The sequence below is a fragment of the Salvelinus alpinus genome, chromosome 16, assembly GCF_045679555.1.
Source record: "Salvelinus alpinus chromosome 16, SLU_Salpinus.1, whole genome shotgun sequence".
Lineage (NCBI taxonomy): Eukaryota > Metazoa > Chordata > Actinopteri > Salmoniformes > Salmonidae > Salvelinus > Salvelinus alpinus.
In genome coordinates this window covers 24,600,479-24,623,425 of record NC_092101.1, presented here as the reverse complement: position 1 = coordinate 24,623,425, position 22,947 = coordinate 24,600,479, and the positions used below count along the sequence as shown (strand labels likewise).

The following is a 22,947-nucleotide window of genomic DNA, read 5'->3' as shown; positions in this document are numbered from 1 at the left end:
GGTGGCCACTTTTTAAGAATCTCAAATATAAAATATATGTAGATTTGTTAAACACTTTTTTGGTTACTACATGGTTCCATATGTGTTATTTCATAGTTTTGATGTCTTCACTATAATTCTACAATGTAGAACATATTAAAAATAAAGAAAAACCCTTGAATGAGTTGGTCTGTCCAAACTTTTGACTGGTACTGTATGTGCAGTCGTATGTTCAGATACAAGGAAGAAAATCTCTGTCTCTTTGTCTGTGGCCGAGCACTAGCCTGATTATTGAGCCGTGAGCACAAGCCGCAAGACCCAAATGTGCAGAGTAAAAAAGGGCAAGCCAATTCCAGCTTCAAGCCAAGCATATCATTTGTTGTTTTGTTCCCGTCATATTTTAGGACGAAGGTTTTATTTACCCCTAAGTTACTTTAGAGGGATTTGAACCGGAAAATATACTTTCAAAGAACATGGAGAGAAACTGAAAATAAAAAATAACTCCTTTTTGTCTGGAAGAAAATGTCATGTTCTGGAAAAAGCAGCAGGCATGAATGAAATGGAGTGCAGCAAACAGCCACAACACCCTTCAGAGGTAATGGCTGGTGTGTAACGATTGTCGGCGGGAGAAGAGGACCAAAGTGCAGCGTCGTACGTATCCATAATACTTTTAATAAAGATGAACACGCGAACAAAAACAACAAAACGACCAACGAACAGTTCTGAAAGGAGCAACAAACACTAAACAGAAAATAGCCACCCACAACTCAAAGTGGGAAAACAGGCTACCTAAGTATGGTTCTCAATCAGAGACAACGATTGACAGCTGCCTCTGATTGGGAACCATACCAGGCCAAACACAATAGAAATAGAAAACATAGACATACAAACATAGAATGCCCACATCACACCCTGACCAAACAAAAAATAGAAACATACAAAGCAATCTATGGTCAGGGCGTGACATGGTGTTTTGATAAGCCCAATAGAAGCACTACGTTACTTTGGTGACCCAAGCACTACCACATCTGACTCAAATAGCTGGTCAAAATGGACTTCTTGTACAGCAGAGGCGTAGATTGGAACTGCGAAGAAGCCCTTTAGAGGATTACAGTAGATTGAATGGAAGAGGCTCTAAACTCCATACAGACATAGAGCATGTCACTAATTGCAGTTTAAGTGCTGTTAATCTACATTAGGCTACAAGGTTGTTCATCTCAGTGGATCCATTCCTGTTGTTCAGTTATCAATTGGTTACCTTACTTTTGTCCTATATGTTAGTGTGTGGTTAAACACAATTCATAAGCATAACCCGAAATCGTAGTGCTTGTTAAAAGCTATTTTAAGGTAATTCCTCCTCCCCTCTCTCTGGTGTATTAATTTGGGGATGTAAAGCTTACAGTAAACAATGTTTTACTTGTGAAATCCAGTCTTTTTCATCTGACAAACAAATTCCTGTTTGTATGGGAAAACCTTGTGCAAAGCAGCTAAAGAGATATCTGCCAAATCTTCTCTTTGTGTCCTCTCCAGCCACGCTTAGATGTCATTATGCGCATGTTGGAGAAAAAAAAATGCCCCAAACCTTAGAGGGATATTGTTCTGTATTCAGAAGCATCGTCATTCTCTAGTCTTTAAATGAATCACGGACATTAACAATGACAAAACTCAGACCTGATTCATGATCATTACCCCCATCTCCAATAATGCTGTAAGTCAAGCTTGTAAGAATGTCCCAATGTGTAGTGTGAGTTACATTTAATTTGGATTTGTGTGTGTGTGTGTGTGTGTGTGTGTGTGTGTGTGTGTGTGTGTGTGTGTGTGTGTGTGTGTGTGTGTGTGTGTGTGTGTGTGTGTGTGTGTGTGTGTGTGTGTGTGTGTGTGTGAAGCAGCCGTTAATAACAAGAAACACGAACGAGCAGGGTGGGATCTTCCTCCCTACAGTGGCATAGAGAAATGGTTCTCCACAGTTAATGACTATGTCAGTGTACCCCCACTGTGCCTCTATTGACCATTTGTAAAACACCCAACCCAATCAGTGGCCAGTGGATCACCACCTGTGTGCCTCCAACCCCTCTCTGAGCAGACCACCACTGTGACACACTGCATCATGACTCAATAATGGATGGAGAGAGAGGAGTGGGAACCAAGGATCGAACTTCACAATCTGCTGTTATTTTTCTGTTGCTGGTCATCATTGTTTGTGTTGCACTAATGGTCAGCGAAGGGGCTCCCAGTTCCATTAGGAGAGCCAGGAGCTGGTAGGACTGCTCACACCATGCATAAATGACTCAAGTCCTGGTTTATTCAAGCATGAGGTAAAATAACACATCGCCAACGAGCTGTGCTGTCAATATCAGTCAGAGTGGCATAAATGAGCGATGGGATCAGTGCCATTTATGCCTTCTAAGCCAATACGTTGAAGTGGGAAGACATTCATTAATCGGCAATAGCAGCAGGTCTGCTTTAAAGGAGGCTCCCTGTTGAAAGCGCCTCACCCGGCTGTCTGTCTCAGCCATGCTCCTGTTCTGTTCTCTCGGTGGGAGTGTTCATCCCGTAAGAGGGCCGTACTCAACAGCATGCATTTTTAACAGGGGCTGCGTAGTGAGCGCGGGATGCATGATTTATGCCCACCATTTCAAGGCTTGGTGCCTCCTCTTGAGGTCTGAGTGGTGCAGCTCCATTAGTGACAAACAGACCTGGCTGCAGCCAAGGAGAGGAGGAGGGGTTGGGGCAGGCACGGTGGGAGGAGACCTGGCACAAGTCACATGATCAGGGCACCATATCACACAGAAGTAAGGAAACGGACTCACCTGGAGCCTCAGTGTTTATGTAGGCTGTCTGGTAGCTCAGCCACCACAGCTCCCTGGGCCCTCATCCCCCTGCATGTACTTTCATGCCTCGTCTGTTCCTATCAGATTGAGGCTCAGCAGGACACAGATAATTTTTACCTGAAGTGGGAGAATTAGAGACCAATCCTGACCCCTCCTAGGAGCCCTCTGTATAGTGTCAGAGCACCTCCTACTGTTCGAACAGGCATGGACAGAGCCATGGATGCACCCATCACCATGCTATGGTACTCATCCAATCACCCAGAGCAATTTACCAGTTTCATATCAGTGGGAAAAGCATCACTCCACCTCATCCCACAAATTCACCACTTTTCCGCCACTTTCCCACCACTCCTAGACAGAGAATGTGATGGTCAGACTATCATGTCTAACTTCTCTCTCTACGAACACACATACTCATGCTCTGTCAGCCACAGTCTATAAAAATACAGCCACATGCATACAGCCACAGTCTATAAAACTACAGCCACATACATACAGCCACATTCTATAAAAATACAGCCACATACATACAGCCACAGTCTATAAAAATACGACCACATACAGTACGTACATACACCCACATACATACAGCCACAGTTATTGGTACTAGAATAAGGAATATTGATCCACACTCTGAAGCCAGGAAATAAATACTGTTGTAAAAACAAGCAGTTTTTTTTTTCCATCTCCAGGTTTATTTACATACTTCTTCTACACCAGTTCAGAATCTATAGAACCAACACAACAGAAAGGTATTAGGGTTTATTCATTCTCCTGTAAGGAGTCCTCCTCCCTCGGCCCCCTTATAATCTCTGGAGTACATTCTGCGGCGCACCTCCTGTGCACCGCCCTATGCCCACTATGGCATCCCTCTTCCTCTGGCTCTCAATGCCCCTCTCTGACAACAGAATAATGAGGTTTCGATATTTAAAGACATTAAAGTGGGATTCGGGGAGCTGTGGAGGTCCCTCCAGCAAATATGGATTTGTTTTTAGGCATTCAACAGTTCGGGCCTCATTTCAGACGTCAGGCTGAGACTCCTCACTGGGTAATCTAATACACTTCGCCGCTGTTTGGAAACCAATCTGTTCATCCTTGACAACAAATGTTCTTCTGTTTTTGCCGCCTTCCAATTTTTTTTAACCTGGGGATAAAACCTGTTTTGGAATATTAATGGTGCACCTATTCCTTGTTCAATGGAGCTCTGACCATTCCCTCTCATAGTATAGGAGAACATTGGTCCACTGAACTGACTACCAAGTTTGGAAGATTGAATGCAAAGACGGCCATTAGCTATGTTAATGATTGAAGAACCACATTGTCTTCTTTTGTACGGCATGTAAATGACAGGCTGTATTAAAATATGGTATCAATAAGTGGGTAACATCTTTAATAACATGAGAAAAACATGTATTTTGTTTTCTTCATATCTTCATATCCTATGAAATTACATCAAGTAGAGACAGAATGCATCTACAGTATATGCCTGGAGGACATTTAAGATTGGACAATATCAACCCTGACTTTTACACATATGATGTGTCATGAATTCAGAATTACGGTATGTGGGACTATGGCTTGTCACAAAACTGCCAAAGGGTTATAATCCATTCACATGGTGCTGGACTGGTTTCAAATCCCAACAAAACTTCAGTGAAGGATATCAAAAGCTGTCTGACTGCTAATGACAGATTTTTTCAGATTAACGCAATAAGTACCCACTTCCTGTAAAGGCAGTTACAGAGGATCTGTAGCATAATGAGGCTCTTTGAAGTGAGAGCCAGAGATCAGTGAGTTCCTCAGAAGAGGAGTTTTAACTGTCCCGTCCTCTATCCAGCTCTACTGATTTAAGCTGAGGGAGACAGCGTGAGCCAAAGTAGCTTTAACTCCTCTAGTCTCAGGCCTCCTAAGGATCCTCTCTCTCTCAAACACCAGGGAGGACTGGAACACTTCTGACGTCTCTGTCCTTTATACTTCTGGCGTTGTGCACCGAATGACGGTATTTGGACACTTAGCTTAGCTGCATTCTAATCAAGCAACAGCATCAGACTGAGAGGAACATTTCTGTCTAAATAATATGAAAATATCAATAAATAGCCCAACAACACATTTCCTTCTAAATGGAAGCACAGCAATATTATTGGCTTCTAAATTGAACATAGTGGTCCCAGTGTTAGGAGCCTGGCTCTAAAGCTTCTACAGTATGTTGCACAATGTAGATTTGTATGAGAAGCTGTGAAATCAGTGAACATGCCCTCTCTCCACTGATTAGTCATAACTCCAAAGCACCTGGGATTGTCTGTTTGGTTGTGCTTCCGCCTGCGTCTGGGTGTTAGTTCTCAAGCCTTCAGGGTAGTCATGCTCTGACTGCTTTGAATCTTCGACATTTGTGAATCTCAACAAACTCCTCCTATTGGTATTCAACAACAACACAAATGTAGTGTAAGCAGCCATTTCACTGATGACAGTTTAATCTATGTGGCGGTCCACCAATTCAGTTGCTTTTGAGAAGTGTAACTTGGTATAAAAAAATATACATGTTTGATTTCAGAAATATTTTACATTCTGTCATAAAGAGCACAGGTTCAACTTAATTTAAAAAAACGTTTTCCCATCTCCAGAAGACTATAGTAAGAGTCTATTAAGTGCCAAAGAAAGTAACAGGGTTGACCTTAACAGGGTTGATGTTTTAATCTTAAATCACCCATAAATCCCCTTGTGACAGGGGGAATGGAAGCTTGTTTTGTGCAACAGGGAAGTGCAGTTGAATGCAAAATTCAAATATATATTGTTTTTGTTAAAACATTTCTAGCCTGTCTTTCTATGGGTAACAGGGTTGACGTGTTATGCTCAACCCGCTCAGTTTTCCACCACAAAACACCAGACAATTGGCAAACAGAGTAGAACCAGCTCACCTGCTTTTACACTATGATTTGACTATTAGATAGATGTTCAATGTCTCTTTTGAAAAAAACATATTTAAAAAGGAATAGTTTCACCATATTAAAACAAAAGTTCAGTTTACGTAACAGGGTTGTCCTTAAAATTAGGGACAGACACAAATTAATTACTAATCACATGAAATAAATAATCATCTTCAGAAATGACTTTACAATAATAGCAACAAAATAACTTTACAATAATAGCAACAAAATAACTTTACAATAATAGCGATAACTGATTTATTGAATTCTCCATGTGGTCTATATTAAGGGCACTTCATTTAATATAACAGGCTTTTAAAATGCAATATTGGTGCACAATTCCTACTTAAAATATCAAAAGGCACTCATTTTGTGGAACGACCTTTATATCGTCTCGGTTGAAGATGGCACTTCATGCTAACCATTTTGTCCTCTTGTCCTTGAAAAATCAGCCAGCTCTGCTATTATTCCCCACCTCACCGACAAAGACGCTTGAGGCCACCACTTCATGTCCAGCATTCAGATAATCACACAACGATGTGGGAAGTTTGCGCAAATGGCATGATCCACCATTCAACGTCTGAAAATACACACATGCTCCACTAAATATCCCACCGAATGTCCCCCTTATTTCTATTCCAAGCTGAGCCTCTGCTGTATGAGAATGTGGATGACCTGCTAAGAACTACCTTTAAAAATGTTAATCCCCTGCTACTATCATCTGGGAACACACTTGCGCACAAAAATAGAGAGGCACTTCCTAAACCGTACAATGGGTATGGACTAGAGTGATATGGGGGAATGTGTACGAGCAGGAGCAAATAATCTCATGAGCACTTTCTGCTTCTTTACTGGTATACCTGTAATGTATCACACGCTTTGATGAAGGGAGGAAAAATCACAGACAAACAAACCAACTTGGAGTGCTCCAGTGATATTTGTTAAAGCCCTCATTGGAAATTCATAACTTGACACCTGACAGAGAAACTAGCAGCAGCCCGATTGCAATTTATATGCCTTCATTATTAATAAGATTATGTTTTGTTCTGAATTTGCAGAAACAAACACAGAGCAGAGCACACTGTTTGAACTAATGACACAGTGTATGGCAACCCTGCCTTTTTTCTGCTAACAAGACCAGGCATCTTAATCATGTGGTTGGCTGCTGGCTCTCCTTCAGGCCTCCTGGATCACCAGGAACAGACATCTTACTGCCCTGTCTGTCTGTCTGTCTGTCTGTCTGTCTGTCTGTCTGTCTGTCTGTCTGTGTGTCTGTGTGTCTGTGTGTCTGTGTCTGTGTCTGTGTCTGTGTCTGTGTCTGTGTCTCTGTCTGTCTGTCTGTCTGTCTGTCTGTCTGTCTGTCTGTCTGTCTGTCTGTCTGTCTGTCTGTCTGTCTGTCTGTCTGTCTGTCTGTTTGTTCATGCATGGACACCAGCCGGCAAAGCATTAGTATTCAGCAGGCCCCGGCTAGAGATGTGAGAAGTCTGGACACAGCAAAACCTTTAGTGAATCCATTGTTTACCCCGAGGGGGCTGGCAGAGCTCGTGGTCTGTGTTATCACTGGAGCACAGCCATTCACATACTGTAGGTTTCCATCAGACTAGAGAACTATAGAGGGCTGTGGAGCTTAGGCCACAGTTATGGCTAAATGTGTTCAATCTTTTCTATCAAATCTACCCACAACCTCCATCTACACCACCACACAATCACAGATTAATCAGCCATCCACCATAAGCCAACGGAAGTTAAAATTGGAAGCCAAATTTGCTCTTCTTCCATAATTAAGTTGAACGCAACCAGTCTCAGCCAGCTCAGGCTACTGAAACTCCCCCTAATCCCCTCTAAAGGTAGATGGTACATTGTCTTCTCTCGCCAATGCAAGCTCCACATATTGCTCATAACTGTCAATGTTTTTCGTTCTTCCTAAACCCATTCAGAATTGTTCTCTTTCTCTTGCTGTTGTCTTTTTCCACTTTTTGTGCCTATATTCAATCGAATTGTTTACGAACAAGTTGACCCAAAAGAAAATCGTCCCATCACAGCTGTGGGGAAGAAGGAGCAACAGCGCCTGTTCAACCTCAGGCGGCTGAAGAAATTTGTCATGGACCCTCACAAACTTCTACAGATGCACCATTGAGAGCATTCTGTCGGGCTGTATCACCGCCCGGTGCGGCAACTGCACCATCCTCAACAGCATGACTCTTCGGAGGACACGTTACCTGCCCTCCAGGACATTTACAGCACTCTGTGTCAAAGGAAGGCCAAGAAGATCATTAAGCATCTGAGCCCCAGTCTGTTCCCTCTGCTACCATCTAGCAGACAGAGACAGTACAGTGCATCAGAGCCAGGACCGAGACACTGAGAAACAGCTTCTATCACCAGGCCATCAGACTGTTGAACAGCCATCACTAGCCGGCTAGACATTTTTGCACACATACTCCCACACACTCACACAAAACACACACACAAGCTCACACACACACATATTACACACACAGACTCCTGCACTCACATATACACTCACACACACAGCATATACCCATTCTCACGAACACACACATACAAACAGCCAATAGTGCTGTCCCGTGTATATAGAGACATTAAACACTGGATACTTCCGTTTATTTTATAGTGTTTTTCACACTGTATACTCTTCATATAGCTCATTATAATATATATTCTACCGTACATTGCATTTCTGTTACACTGTTTATACACACCGTATATTCATATACTTGATTCTTATTTATATACTGTATTCTTGACATAGCTAATATATCTACTGCTGTACATATCATTCTCACTATATATTTTTTGGTTTATAGACACATAGATTGCATTTGGATTATTGATACATTGTTATTTGGGTTGCTAACTGGCATTTGTTCTGACATTTCTTGATTTCTTGTTTTTTGTATTTTGTTGTTAGGAGTTAGTAGCACAAGCATTTCGCTGCACCCGCTATAACATCTGCTAAACTGTGTATGCGACCAATAAACTTTGATTTGAAAGCTGTAGCACACAAATCAATAGCAAAATAGTTTTCTCTTCACACATGGTAGTTTCCATGAGCTATGTTGTAGAGGGCAGCTTGAAAGTGGTTTATAGTGTGTAGCATTTAGCCACCAGTGAGCAGTGTCAGTGGTGTGTACAATACCAATAGTGCCTATCTGAGATACACAGGCATTTCTGGAAAGCATACAATACTCACACACTCAAAAACACAACACGCTCAACCCTCGATGCACAGAACAACTGTATAACAATGATGCATTTAAGCTCTGGATTGCTGATGCTATGTATTAGCCTAATGTATATATAAATCATTGCTGTATACGTGTGCGTTTGGGAAAAAACACACACCACCCCTTCACAGAAACATAATGTTCCGGCGTCCTCACACACACAGACAAAGTAAAGAAAGAGCACCCAGAGGGAGCTCTATGCACAGCATATACAGCACTTTAATGTGACACCAATGACCTGGTCTCTGAGTCCGTCTTCCCCAGGGACTGTAAGGGTGGACAGTGGACATTAATCAAAGTCCATTCTGAGAGCCAGGACAGTAGTGGCTGGCGTGGCCTGCCAAGTCGTTTCACCGGGTTCATCATCTCTCTGACTGCTACCAGCCAAGGAGATCCTGTAGGAGCTCAATACTTCATTATTAACAAATCACAGTAATGACTGGGTCAACTGCAGGTCGTTATTCTGATCCTACACCCTGGAGTCATTTAGATTCATATATTTAACACATTGTCTCACGTCGGCTAGTGCGACGGCCTGATAACGCGCAAACACTCATGGGATAGCTAAAAAATATGCTGTCCTAAAATTAAAAAATGTTACCAAGGTGATATCGTCCACTGAACTCCTTTTATTCTCAAAAGTGTTCATCTTACCAACAATTATAAACCTGTAGGGACTATTGATGTTTTTTTTTCATGGGCAAGTCTTCACTACCTAATTCTACATCTAACTAAGGTGTTTTGTGGTGGTAGAATTAGTATTTATGAAATTCGGAATGTACACGAAAATGTGCTAGTTAATGCGTTAGCTAGCTTGTGTCTGCTTGCTAGCTGAACCAGTCTCAAATCAATCCATATGAAACAAAAGGCAGGGTTGCTAACAGCGCCAGTTCACACACTCAATGCTTAATACTCCCTCTAGCTAGCTAGTGTAGTGAAGTGACGTTCTAGCTAATGCAAATTAGTTTTCATTATAACTGTTCTGCTGTGATTAGTGCGTCGCGTACAACAGCAGAGCCAGCCGACTGCTCTCTGCCACGTTATCACGTTGGCCAAATGTTACAAAGTAGCGAGGCACAGTGCCAGCTGTCAGAGTCAGATACATGCTGATTTCTGAAAACAGTCCCATAACTTTGGTGCCGTACAACTTAATCAACAAGCTGGCAAACTAGCTACCGTATGGCCATTCAAACAAGCTTGCACTAGGCTACTATAGTAGCTGGATAGCTACCAAAAGTGGATTAGGAACTTGTGTTAGGCGGATGAGCAAAATCTCCATTTTATTTAGATGAGTTCCACATCCTACCTGACATATCGGTTGAGGGTCATGTAGGAGTGATGCCATCTGACGTAAGACAATTATATTTAACATGTACTGTATATTTATATATATCCAAGACAAATCAACATGGATTTTTTTCACTTTACAGTCTATGGGGCCAGAAGGCAACACACACGAGTACATTCTGGCGCCATATTATCCACTTGAAAGACACTGCACATGATTGTTTTATGAGATGTGACATATAGGCACTTGATATGAGGGGATTTATTATGGCACCATCTGTTCCTCACATAATGCATTGCAAATGCCTCATGCAGCTATCATGTGATGTTCATGGGATGAGGGATCTGGGTTAGCGGTGATTTACACCTGATCCTTTGCCACAATGGCTGTCTATTATAGATCACAGCATCCCAATCTGTCTCACAATCACCGACGTGTGTTCAGTGTTGTTCAATGCCACTGAGAATCAACCACTGCATTCTTGGTTAGCTGCCTGTCTAAGGACCGTGTCGGCTCCTCTGCTGGCTGCCGTAGGACAGAGCTACCTGTAGGACAGAACATTATTGTTTCCCATAATCCAATAGTCACCAGGGCTCACTGCTTAAGAATACTTGTCAGCAAATTCGAACAGTGTTCCTAGGCTCTGCTCCCAGGTGCAGGTTGGCTGCTGCTCAACCATGTTCGCTGTGCATTTGGCCACGCTCCAGGGTAATTTTTGTAAGGCCAAGTAAACTATGGGGCGACATTTGACGGAGAGCACTACAGATGATATCATCACAAGCAGGGACATGACTGTGGGCTCGGCATACTAATGCTGCCTCTATAGAATCAACCCAGCCATATTTGATACGACCTGTCTGACTACAACAGGGTTTCTGAAGCCATTTTACAATCACCTCGTCTATCATGCTACTGCTTCTAAAAAGGAGGACAATCCATCTGCACTTCTCTGAAATTCAGATTATATACTGTCTCAGTGTCTAGTGAGCTCTACACAACACAATGACCTATTGTAGATGACCAGGTTGTTTGGGATTTACCATAGTTGTAGTTTAGGGAATCACAAGAGGCTGTTTTTACTGGTAAGCACATTTGCCCTATTAAATAACTAGAGAACATTTTGACATTTTTACCACGCCTCAGAAAAAGGGAAACAACTTAATAAACCAACATTGAACTGGTAATAATCAGCCGTAAATGTCCAGGTCTGGCCAACAATCTGCAATCCTGTTGCCGTTTTTACACATAGACCAGCCCTTTTATCGTTGACACGGATGACGTGGTAGTTTTGTTTGTAAAACCCAAAGTGAAGCAGGGCTGAGCAGTTTAGGAGGGGCACACAAAAAAAAATAAATAAACATAAAGTAGTTGTTTGGTAATATATACTCTATAATTAACTATATGGCGAAATCTCTCCCCCTCCGTCTTCACTGTTTGTGTTTTTTTTTATGCAATAGTGCATTGATTTCAAGCTCTTAATTAAGTTTGTCCAAAGAAGTTTAGAGGGCTGTGTGAGGGTTGAGAGTGAAAAATTGCGTATTAGGGCCACTCAGCTCATTGCTGATTCACTCTAATACCAGGCTGAATGGAGGTCAGCCAGATATAGACTGCAGAATGCATCAAATGGCGTACAAAGGTCACGATCTTCACCTGCAAGTCAAACGGAAGCATTTGACTATTCAAAAAGGAAATGCATTTCTTTAAACCTACTCTTAAAAAGTTTCAAATAGAACAGATGGGGCTTGAGAATAAAAGCATACGCAAAGTGGTCAGTGTTAGCCAAAGTGTGCTCTAGCTGGCAGGAATTATATAATTGTCTGATCAACCTTCATATCCATCATTTCACTTGCATATTCATATCAGCTCTCCCCAGAGATAACCTTGGAGAACCCTCTTACTCCTAAGAGGCCCAGTGCTTATGAGAACAGAATACGCGGTGGAGAGGCAGCGGTGGCTCTACCCAAGGTGCTCATTTGAGTTCAAAGTGAGGCAGTAAGTAGATCACATAGCTAGGTGAAAGAGGTCTCATCCTCACTGCAGTGATAACCCATGTCCCAGCACTTCTCCTATAACCAGTGGCTATTCCACTCCTCCCTCCACTGCTCTGCTCTGCTCCCCACACTGACCAACAAAGGCCTGGGAGAACATGATCCTCATATCTATCAGGCCCCTGGCCTACTTTTCATGGAAGGAAGGGTCATGATCTGTTCAACAAGGTTCACACAACATTTTCAGGTCTTGAATGTTTGCAACAAAAACAACCCGAGACGAACGAGGGGGAGACATGAGTGAGTGTGGCATGTTTTCAAGTGTTTCTAGGCTTAAAAAGCAAGAGGAAGCCGTATCAATGTACAAACCTCGCCCTCTCTCTCTGGGTGTCCCACAGAGCCATCGGTAGAGGACAAGGCTTCCCTAAAACACAGGGAAGTACTGATTTGTTACATTTTTCACAGAGCTATTTAATAAAAAATGTAACTGCTGCTTACTTTGTCAGGGAGAGCGGAGTGCCGCAGGAGCATTGGGCTGAGACTAGAGTCAAACATCCACTTCTGTAAATGGAGAAAGGAGAAGGGAAGGAGTGGTGGAGAATAGAAGGTAATGTACAACTGCTTCAGTACAGGTAATTCAGAAGAATGCAGTGAGTGCAGGCCATTTACTCAGGATGGAGAGAGAGAATAAACAATTAGAATAATTACATTACCAACTCTCCTTAACACTAGTGAGAAAGAACCCTGCTTCTGGGGTAAGCTTGTTAGTGACATCTTCAGCAAAGAAAAATATAACTAATATAACAGAATTTCATTACCTGTAAAGGGCAGCCTAAATAGACTCTTAGAAAAAGGATCCCAAAAGGGTTCTTCGGCTGTCCCCATATGAGAACCCTTTTTGGTTTCAGGTAGAACACTTTTTGGATTCCACGTAGAACCCACTATGGAAAGGGTTCTACATGGAACACATAAAGGGTTCTACCTGGAACCAAAAACAGTTCTTCAAAGGGTTCTCATACGGGGATAGCCGAAGAACCCTTTTATGTCTCGATAGCACTTTTTTTTCTAAGAGTGTAGCATGTATACTGAATGGTATTTGGAAAGGCATTCCTTAGGCAATGTAAAACTAGTACTGTTTACACTCGTGTGCACTGTAGATAGCTAGCAGTTGCTATTCCATCCATCTCATGAGGATGTTCTGGCTCAGTCAGTGTCCGTGGCTGTGTTTTAGCCATGAGCGCCTGCCTGTAGTGCAATATGTTGCCATCTATAACCTTGGCAGTGGCCCTGTGAGAAAGATCTTTAGCCAATAGACAAGTGATCCATATAGTGTATTACTGCGGCGGTCAGTTGTTTAATCTGGTGAAGTGGGCAGTGCTGCTGTTAGGAGCAGGGCTGGTGGATGGACCCATTGTATGGGTCAAGGCGGATAGGTCACGGTCCTCATCATCGTGCTGCACACAGTGACAACGTACGCAGCCAAACACGTGGAGACATGGGGACATGTAGTGTCCTGTACGGACAGCTGAGATGACACTAGTTTGGCCACAGCCACACTAGGGCGTCAACATCAGCTAAGCAGCAGAACATATAAATCATACAGACAATATGGAGCCTTTTTTTCTGAATAACACTCAACCAACCACCCAACTAGTTCCATCGTTCCAGTACATAAGGACACAAGCACGAACACACAGACACACACACACACCTTTGTATTAGCTGTGGAGAGCCACAGTAGGGGTCCGGGTGATCTTTGAACAGGACATCTCAATAATATATTCATGTTGTCATTAAATGAATCAAGCTAAAGCCAACCCCAATTGATTGTTGGCAAACAACAGTTGACCTCCACTTCTCTTCCACAAGACCTGGACGATGACACTGAAGTACTGTACAGGCAGAGGCCCCCTGCTCCTAACGAAGCAGCCATTTTCATAAGTGAGTCAAAAAGATGCTATCTTCTCCGGTGTGGGAGGAAAAATCCTCTGCATTTGAATGCAAATCTGCATCTGAGCTTCTGTGCTTTATTGGCAGTAATAACTCAGATAGACTGCAGATGTACAAACGTTTTGATGATAATTGACTCCAGTCTTCTGTATCCCCCAGGGGATATGAGTCGGATGATCAATGTGGGGAACACTTGCCATTTTATACCCTCACTTCATGATTACTTTCCCTCAGATCTTATTTCATTATGTCCTCTGTGTGTGCAAACAACGCTGCAAGTCAAAACCACAGACTAAAATGAATAACTACAGCCCATGAATTAGTAGGAAGCACAATTTAATAAATGTACTTTTTGTATCTTGCCTTGAGCTCCGCATTCAATACTTGAATGCTTTGTCGCTTGTAATTTTCCAAGCCACGTTTAGAATCACATTATCGAGACAGATCCTGGAAATGTTGCATAATGATACAACGCTGAAGTATTTGAGTACTGGTGAGGATTCAAAATGTAAAGATAAAGTTTCAACTGCCTGGTTTCATGAACCAGAAAAATGTCCAGAAAAATAGGAAAGTAATGATGTCAGTACTGGGAGCATGAAATAGATCAATATGACTTTTAAGGCGTCTGATTCCCTAGTAATGACTAGGTAGGTTATATTGGTTTACGAATACAAAAAAGATTAACTGTAGTAAAGAAGATATCAGCAAATGCAGTCCTATTTCACCCAAATACATACAGAACTGTTAGCTGAGCTCATTAGTGTCATACTCACCAAAGAGACTAAATGAATCCGTTCCCCATATTCACTTGATGTGTGACTTCCCTAATGGGGAATATTCAAATTTGACTAATGCTGTCTTATCAATTTGCTAAATGAACCCAATGAGTCTGAGTCTGACCATCACCAGAGCTGTGTTACGTAACATGGCTTTGCCCTCTGCCATCCGTCAGCTCTGTGACTCTGTGTGCATCCCAAATGGCACCCTATTCCCTGCATTGCGCTACTTTTTACCAGAGTCATATGGGGCCTGGTCAAAAGTAGTGTACTATATCAGGAATAGAGTTCCATTTGGGACGCAATCCATGTCTCATCCCCCTGTTCCCTCTGACAGAGTGCCTTAACATTAGCTGTGACTGCACAGCTAATTGCCGTGTTTCAAGCCTCTGTGACCGAGGTAGAGGAGCTGTGCTCATATTGACGTGACCGGGACCGTCAAAAGCTAAAGGTGACTATAAACAGTCTCCTGGCGACAGGGCTAAACAAGGAGATAGCCATGGAGCTAGCGGGGTCAAACACATTGTAGCTAGATCCCAAAAGAATGAGATTACACTGCAGAACAGTTACCTATTCTTCCCAAAAATGATATCCATATTTTCTGTTCACAAAGTCAGAAAATGGAAATGACTAGGACAATGAACATGAGCTTCAAAAATAAACCTGTAATGTCTGTGGAGGCCTCAAACACGTGTGAACCAGGTTTAGAAAGTCAAAGTAGTCATGAGGTGGCTAGTCAGCCATGTTGAAAGAATGGGGAACACTCAGCTTACACATTAGTCTAACTCAATGGAGAAAAGAGAAAGCATTGTTTCCAATACACACTGTGGAGTGGATTCACTAACAATGGACATACAGTACATGTATGTCAAGGAGACAACATTCAGGTTTGAAATTGTGAAAGAAAGGACACTCCAGCGATAGTGACCCTGAGAGACATGAGTAAATAAAGCAGCGTCTTAGTTAACGTTTTGTGTTTCTGTGCTTGTTATATGATTTGTTGTTGAGCGTGAGGCAGAGTGAGGCAGTGACCCTTCATAGAGAAAACATGCTGTTATTTAGATTAGCTTTCTACAGTACCCTCCTGTGCCTACGGCAACCAGTAAACAGTCAGGACAGACCAACAGCATGACTCAGGTTCCAGCACAACATGAAGCATAACATGTAATGTAATTACAACATGGCACTGATGGCAGTTTAACATAGAAAGTATTACAAACGTGATACATTACCTTCAGCCCATTAGCCAAGCAGGCTCTCATGTACAACCTGAAAAACATGTTTGTACCAGCAACCCACTTTGATCAACCCTCACCATGTCCTTCAACCAAACAAAAATCAAATAACCCAACTGTATTCAATATTTGTTTATCTAAAATCCCTGGTTTGTGTAACAGAACCATTCAATCTTCTAAATGACACTCACCACTTAATTTGACAATGAAAACTTGACTAAGAATTGGAGCCCATCAAGTAAACTCATAGCTCTGTAGCTATTCAGTGGTGAATATTTCTTCACTCTTTTACTTCTTCCACTGTAGTACTCAACAGGATGTTGAGAACTCTCGCTCGCTCTCTCTATTTCTCTGAATATCTTTTTAAATGTTTGTCTATCTCCCTTTCCCCCTCTCCTTATGCAGTAGAAATTCAAACTGAATCAACTCATCTACATTTACATTTACATTTAAGTCATTTAGCAGACGCTCTTATCCAGAGCGACTTACAAATTGGTGCACACATCTCTGTTGGCAGTCTACAGTATGTAACCCTGGATTCAATAATAATGAACAATGAGACATCAACAGTGGCCAGACAGCATGCCCCTTGGAATTATTGTTTAAAATACAAATTAAAAGTGTAGTGTGGAAGCACAGCTGTTCACTTTCTAAATATTTATATGATGGACATGGAGCTGGCCAGCAGAAAAATACAAAGAGAATTGTATTGTGGTTGGTGTCAAAGCTGTCTGGCTTTTATCTCTACAAAGAGGAACACAGGGCCACCAACAGACCACCAAACCATGTTACCTGTGACTCAGACACCCAATAGAGCCTGTGCATTGCTTACCGAATCCAGATAAATTAAATATAACTTCTTAATTTCATAGTGAGTTTAGTTCACACTGAATCAGTATTGACCTTATCAGTACATCAGCTGTGAAACCTGGTGAGCAGGCCTTCATAAAATATATCAAGGTCTGCTACATGAAATTATGCAAAGAGTCTATAATGCACAACTGTGTAATCCACAGAATTTAGATGAAGGCCTAGAATGCACATTACTGTACACTCTGCGCATTCACTGAGGTCAGTGTTTTACATCACCATTCATCCAAACATAAATCATGATAAAGATACATTAGTCCATCACCATACCACAATGAATAATTCAACAATATCTCGCTATGATACCCCAATTACACTAGACCTGTCAATGGCCTATCAGGATTGATGGTGTTGTGTGTAAATTAATATCTGACCTGTACTGCCATCTACAGGCAAACAGTCCTGAGGGTAACAACCAGTGAGTTTGGAAGTGGCACTAATTGAGTGAATTTAAAAACCCTATCGCAAGCTATCCTTTATGATCACAATCACTGTTATCGGGAGATAAGCAAGCAATTTGATGGGCTTAGGCCTACATAGTGTTATCACTACTATCCACTGTACAGAGACTGGAGCTTTGTGATTTATGCTATCCTTTTCAGCTATCAACTATACTGTAGTTGTACGAGGCAGGGAATATCTCAAATGCTTTGAATATGAAGGTGTCATACAATCATGAATCTCATGTTGTGAGTATCCAACCAGTGCCTCAACCCCGACCAGTATGTGTGGCAATGGTTGATGGGGTTGGTTGTGGTACTGATTTACCGTGTCAAATTGGACTCAAGCTAGTGTTTCATTTAAAGAGAGAGAGATGAGGCAACTGATGCCGTACTGCCTGGTGGCTGGTGCCTCTGCGCACAGTGCTGGTGATTTCAACCGAAAAGCCAGGCTGGAGAAATGGCTCCTGTTGAACAAGAACTACACGCATGGCCCGCAAACTGTCTTAATCAGCACCATGGACAGCGACGCAGTGTTTTCTAAAGGGGAGACTAGAGCTGGCCTGGCCCCAACGTTGGAATATGTGAGGGAAATCGTAAAACACTGGGGAAGTTAGCAAAGCTGCTTACTTCTTATTGTCTCAATTGTTAATTAAATGAAAATTAATAAAAGCTCTGATACTACAAAATGTCGCACCAGATTTTGCAATGGAGATCGAACTGTTATTTTCAGATTTGTTTTATTTCTTTGTAAGCAACATTCTCTGTCTTGAGAGCTAGTTTATTAATTCGATGATCATGTTGTGGAGGAAAAATGTGACTTTCTAAATAAGAATATATAATAATGTTTCATCAATTTGTTGACGTAGTAATAATTATCTCACTTGGAATTATCGACCTCCGGGTAATATAGCCTAATACACAGTCACTCAGTTACTCATCATCTCTCTCGCGCACACACGCACACACACACTAATCAATCAGAAACTGCAACTTTGTTTCGTCTTGATAGTTTTCCTCAAGAGGCATGAATCCTCAGTTGCATTATGCAAATATAATAAGGGATGGAGACTGGCCTTAAAACATAGGCCTAATAAATCACATGATCTAAGATAAATCATTAAATAATGTAAAATATGCTGATAGCTTATAAAACGTACCTGAGTTATGGGAGAATCTCTATTTTGCTCGTCGAATCGGAGCAATCCTTGAAGGAGTCTCCCCAGTTAATACACAGTTAATGATGGTTGACTGTTGCGATGACTGAAGCAACCGGAGTGGCAAAGGTTTTTCAACTGCACCCGGTTTCTGCCGTAAATACTCCCAAAAAGCTTATCAACAGTCAGTTTACCATTTTTTCTCAGAATGTCTTGAACCAGCTGCTTGGACCGGCTACATTTGGTGCAACCGTTATACCTTCCCTAAGTTTGAAGGTAAAACAGTCGACTCCCGCTCCTGCGCCAGTTGCTGTGTGTTTGACAGTGAACGGAATAACAAGCAGAATAGAGTCCGATGAAGAATCCAAGTCAGTTCTGACGTTCCAATGAGAACGTCGCCGACATGGTTATTAAACTGTATGTTGATAGACCAAGTCCAGACAAATTACCCAACTCTTATAATCACCAATGTTGATATGGAAAGATGAGCAGTTAACCGCACATATCTTAACGAGGCGGTGGATCTCCGCTGCCATAACAAAAGTGATGTGAGATTCTGCAGAAAGCAGCGCGAACGTGCTATGTTTAATCAGGCGAGAGCAGCTGTTAAAACAGGTTAAATCTCACATTTACAGGGAAACTGCTACGTTTATTTGAGCTTGGTCTATTAGAATACATTCACAGAGATTCCCAATGTACACCCATTCATTTTGACCATTGTCTTTGAATGTCTCTGCAATATTCTGAAGAATAAAACAAAAATATAATATAAATGATTTTGCACATGTTTGAACCTTTAGAACCCAGTTTTTGAGCCGCTGAATGACTTAGCGTTGTTTTCACATAGGACTAGGATTCCCCAGGGTATTTCCTTCCCCCTAGGGGTTTGAAGTTCCTGTAGGATCATATTCTGTTTAAAACCTCATCTAATCCTATCAAGAAATTTAAGAGGAGATGGAATCAAATGTTCAACAGGCAATCTTGTAAATACTTTTTGAAGCAGGAAAATGCATGATTGTTTTCTCAGGACCTTAACATTTTGACACTGTAATGATCTTCTTATAAAATGAAAAGACCAGCCTCATTGAGGAAATAAAATTAGTTTGACAAATCTCAATCTCAATCTCAAGATTTGAACTCTTATACCTGTGTAATAGAGACATTGCTCGTTCTGATTGCAGATACCGTACCCAGAAGAGATATATCTTTATCCTCATTATATGGTTCCTTCTAAAGAAGGGGTATTCAACCGGGGCCCGCAGCCCCCTAGGGATCCACGGAGGTACTGCAAGGGGTTCGTGAGAAGAAAAAATAAAAAATATATATACACACACTACCGATCAAAAGTTTGGTGTCACTTAAAAATGTCTTTGTTATTGAAAGAAAAGCATTTTTTTTGTCCATTAAAATAACATCAAATTGATCAGAAATACAGTGTAGACATTGCGAATGTTGTAAATTACTATTGTAGCTGGAAACGGCAGATTTTTTTATGGAATATCTACATAGGCGTACAGAGGCCCATTATCAGCAACCATCCCTCCTGTGTTCCAATGTTACGTTGTGTCAGATAATCCAAGTTTATAATTTTAAAAGGCTAATTGATCATTAGAAAACCCTTTTGCAATTATGTTAGCACAGCTGAAAACTGTTGTGCTAATTAAAAAAGCAATAAAACTGTCCATCTTTAGACGAGTTGAGTATCTGGATTTGTGGGTTCGATTGCAGGCTCAAAATTGCCAGAAACAAATAACTTTCTTCTGAAACTCATCAGTCTATTCTTGTTCTGAGAAATGAAGGCTATTCCATGCGAGAAATTGCCAAGAAACTGAAGATCTCATACAGCTCTGTGTACTACTCCCTTCACAGAACAGCGCAAACTGATTCTAACCAGAATAGAAAGAGGAGTGGGAGGCCCCGGTGCACAACTGAGCAAGAGGACAAGTACATTAGAGTGTCTAGTTTGAGAAACAGGCGCCTCACAAGTCTTCAATGTCTACACAGTACTTCTGATCAATTTGATGTTATTTTAATTGACCAAAAAAAATTGCTTTTCTTTCAAAAACAAGGAAATGTCTAAGTGGCCCCAAACTTTTGAACGGTAGTGTGTATATATATATACAGTACCAGTCAAAAGTGTGGACACACCTACTCATTCAAGGGTTTTCCTTTATTTTACTCTTTTACATTGTAGAATAATAGTGAAGAACCCAAAACTATGAAACAAAACATAAGGAATCATGTAGTAACCCCAAAAAAGTTTTAAACAAATCAAAATATATTTGAGATTTGAGATTCTTCAAATTAGCCACCCTTTGCTTTGATGACAGCTTTTCACACTTGGCATTCTCTCAACCAGCTTCACCTGGAATGCTTTTCCAACAGTCTTGAAGGAGTTCCCACGTATACTGAGCACTTGTTGGCTGCTTTTCCTTCACTCTGTGGTCCGACTCATCCCAAACCATCTCAATTGGGTTGAGGTCGGGTGATTGTGGCGGCCAGGTCATCTGATGCAGCACTCCATCACTCTCCTTCTTGGTAAAATAGCCCTTACACAGCCTGGGGGTGTGTTAGGTCATTGTCCTGTTGAAAAACAAATGATAATGGGACTAAGCACAAACCAGATGGGATGGCTAGTCGCTGCAGAATGCTGTGGTAGCCATGCTGGTTAAGTGTGCCTTGAATTCTAAATAAATCACTGACAGTGTCACCAGCAAAGCACCCCCACGCCATCACACCCCCTCCTCCATGCTTCACGGTGGGAACCACACACGCGGAGATCATCTGTTCACCTACTTTGCATCTCACAAAGACACAGCGGTAGAACACAAAAATCTCACATTTGGACTCATCAGACCAAAGAACAGATTTCCACAGGTCTAATGTCCATTGCTCGTGTTTCTTGGCCCAAGCAAGTTTTTTCTTCTTATTGCTGTCCTTTAGTAGTGGTTTCATTGCAGCAATTTGACCATGAAGGCCTGATTCACGCAGTCTCCTCTGTACAGTTGATGTTGAGATGTGTCTGTTACTTGAACTGTGTGAAGCATTTATTTGGGCTGCAATTTCTGAGGCTGGTAACTCTAATGAACGTATCCTCTGCAGCAGAGGTAACTCTGGGTCTTCCTTTCCTGTGGCGGTCCTCATGAGAGCCAGTTTCATCATAGCGCTTGATGGTTTTTGCGACTGCACTTGAAGAAACTTTCAAAGTTCCTGACATTTTCCACATTGACCGACCTTCATGTCTTAAAGTAATGATGGACTGTCATTTCTCTTTGCTTATTTGAGCTGTTCTTGGCATAATATGGACTTACCTTGACACAACACAGCTGATTGGCTCAAACGTATTAAAGAAGGAAAGAAATTGCACAAATTAACTTTTAACAAAGCACACCTGTTGAAATTGAAATGCATTCCAGGTTACTACCTCATGAAGCTGGTTAAGTGAATGCCAAGAGTGTGCAAATCTGTCATCAAGGCAAAGGGTGGCTACTTTAAAGAATCTCAAATATAAAATATGTTTTGATTTGTTTAACACTTTTTTGGTTACTATATGAATCCATATGTCTCATTTCATAGTTGTGATGTCTTCACTATTATTCCACAGTGTAGAAAATAGTAAAAATGAAGAAAACCCTGGAATGAGTAGGTGTGTGCAAACTTTTGAATGGCTGATGGCAAGCTTTCTTGACTTGGACATACATTTTTGCCAAACCATTGCTAACCTTTGTTTCACCAAAAAGATGGGAATATCTTCTTTCTACTGATGTCAACTTTATTTTTTAACTCCTAATATTGAGCAAAATACACTGATTTAAGATAATTACACTCACTGGAGTATCTGACATACCAGCTGGCTGTCAAGCTGGCTGATGGCAAGCCTTCTTGACTTGGACATACATTTTATCCAAAACATTGCTAACCTTTGTTTAACCATCTTAACAGCTGCTATTATCAAAGATGTGTTTGGAGTATGGCTGGCACAATTACAGTATCATATAATAATCGTCATTATCGTCTTACTACATTCATTTTAGGAGAAGGGGGAATTCAACTTCATATTCAACTAGATATAGTTTACCCAATAGCAGTTTTTTCCTTTTTACATTAAGTGGGTAAAGTTGGTAATCATTTTACGAGCAGAATGGCAGGGTTAGGAGGAGAAGCTTAATTTCCAATTTCTATTCATTTCTATCAAAACCATTGGTTTTTGAGACAGGGGTGTCACCAAAGCTGTGTTGTATTCATTAGGTATGGTTTTCAAAGA

General features: G+C 41.4%; 1 protein-coding gene across 1 annotated transcript in view; it reads right to left on the bottom strand.

Moving 5' to 3' along the window:
* The window catches only part of nlgn1 (neuroligin 1), a 331,080-nt gene extending 311,902 nt beyond the window's left edge, over window positions 1-19,178 (bottom strand). Inside the window, exon 1 of the mRNA XM_071345564.1 lies at window positions 18,687-19,178. The gene's annotated coding sequence lies outside the window, so the exon portion shown is untranslated. The remainder of the gene's footprint in view (window positions 1-18,686) is intronic.
* Window positions 19,179-22,947: the final 3,769 nt, after the last annotated feature.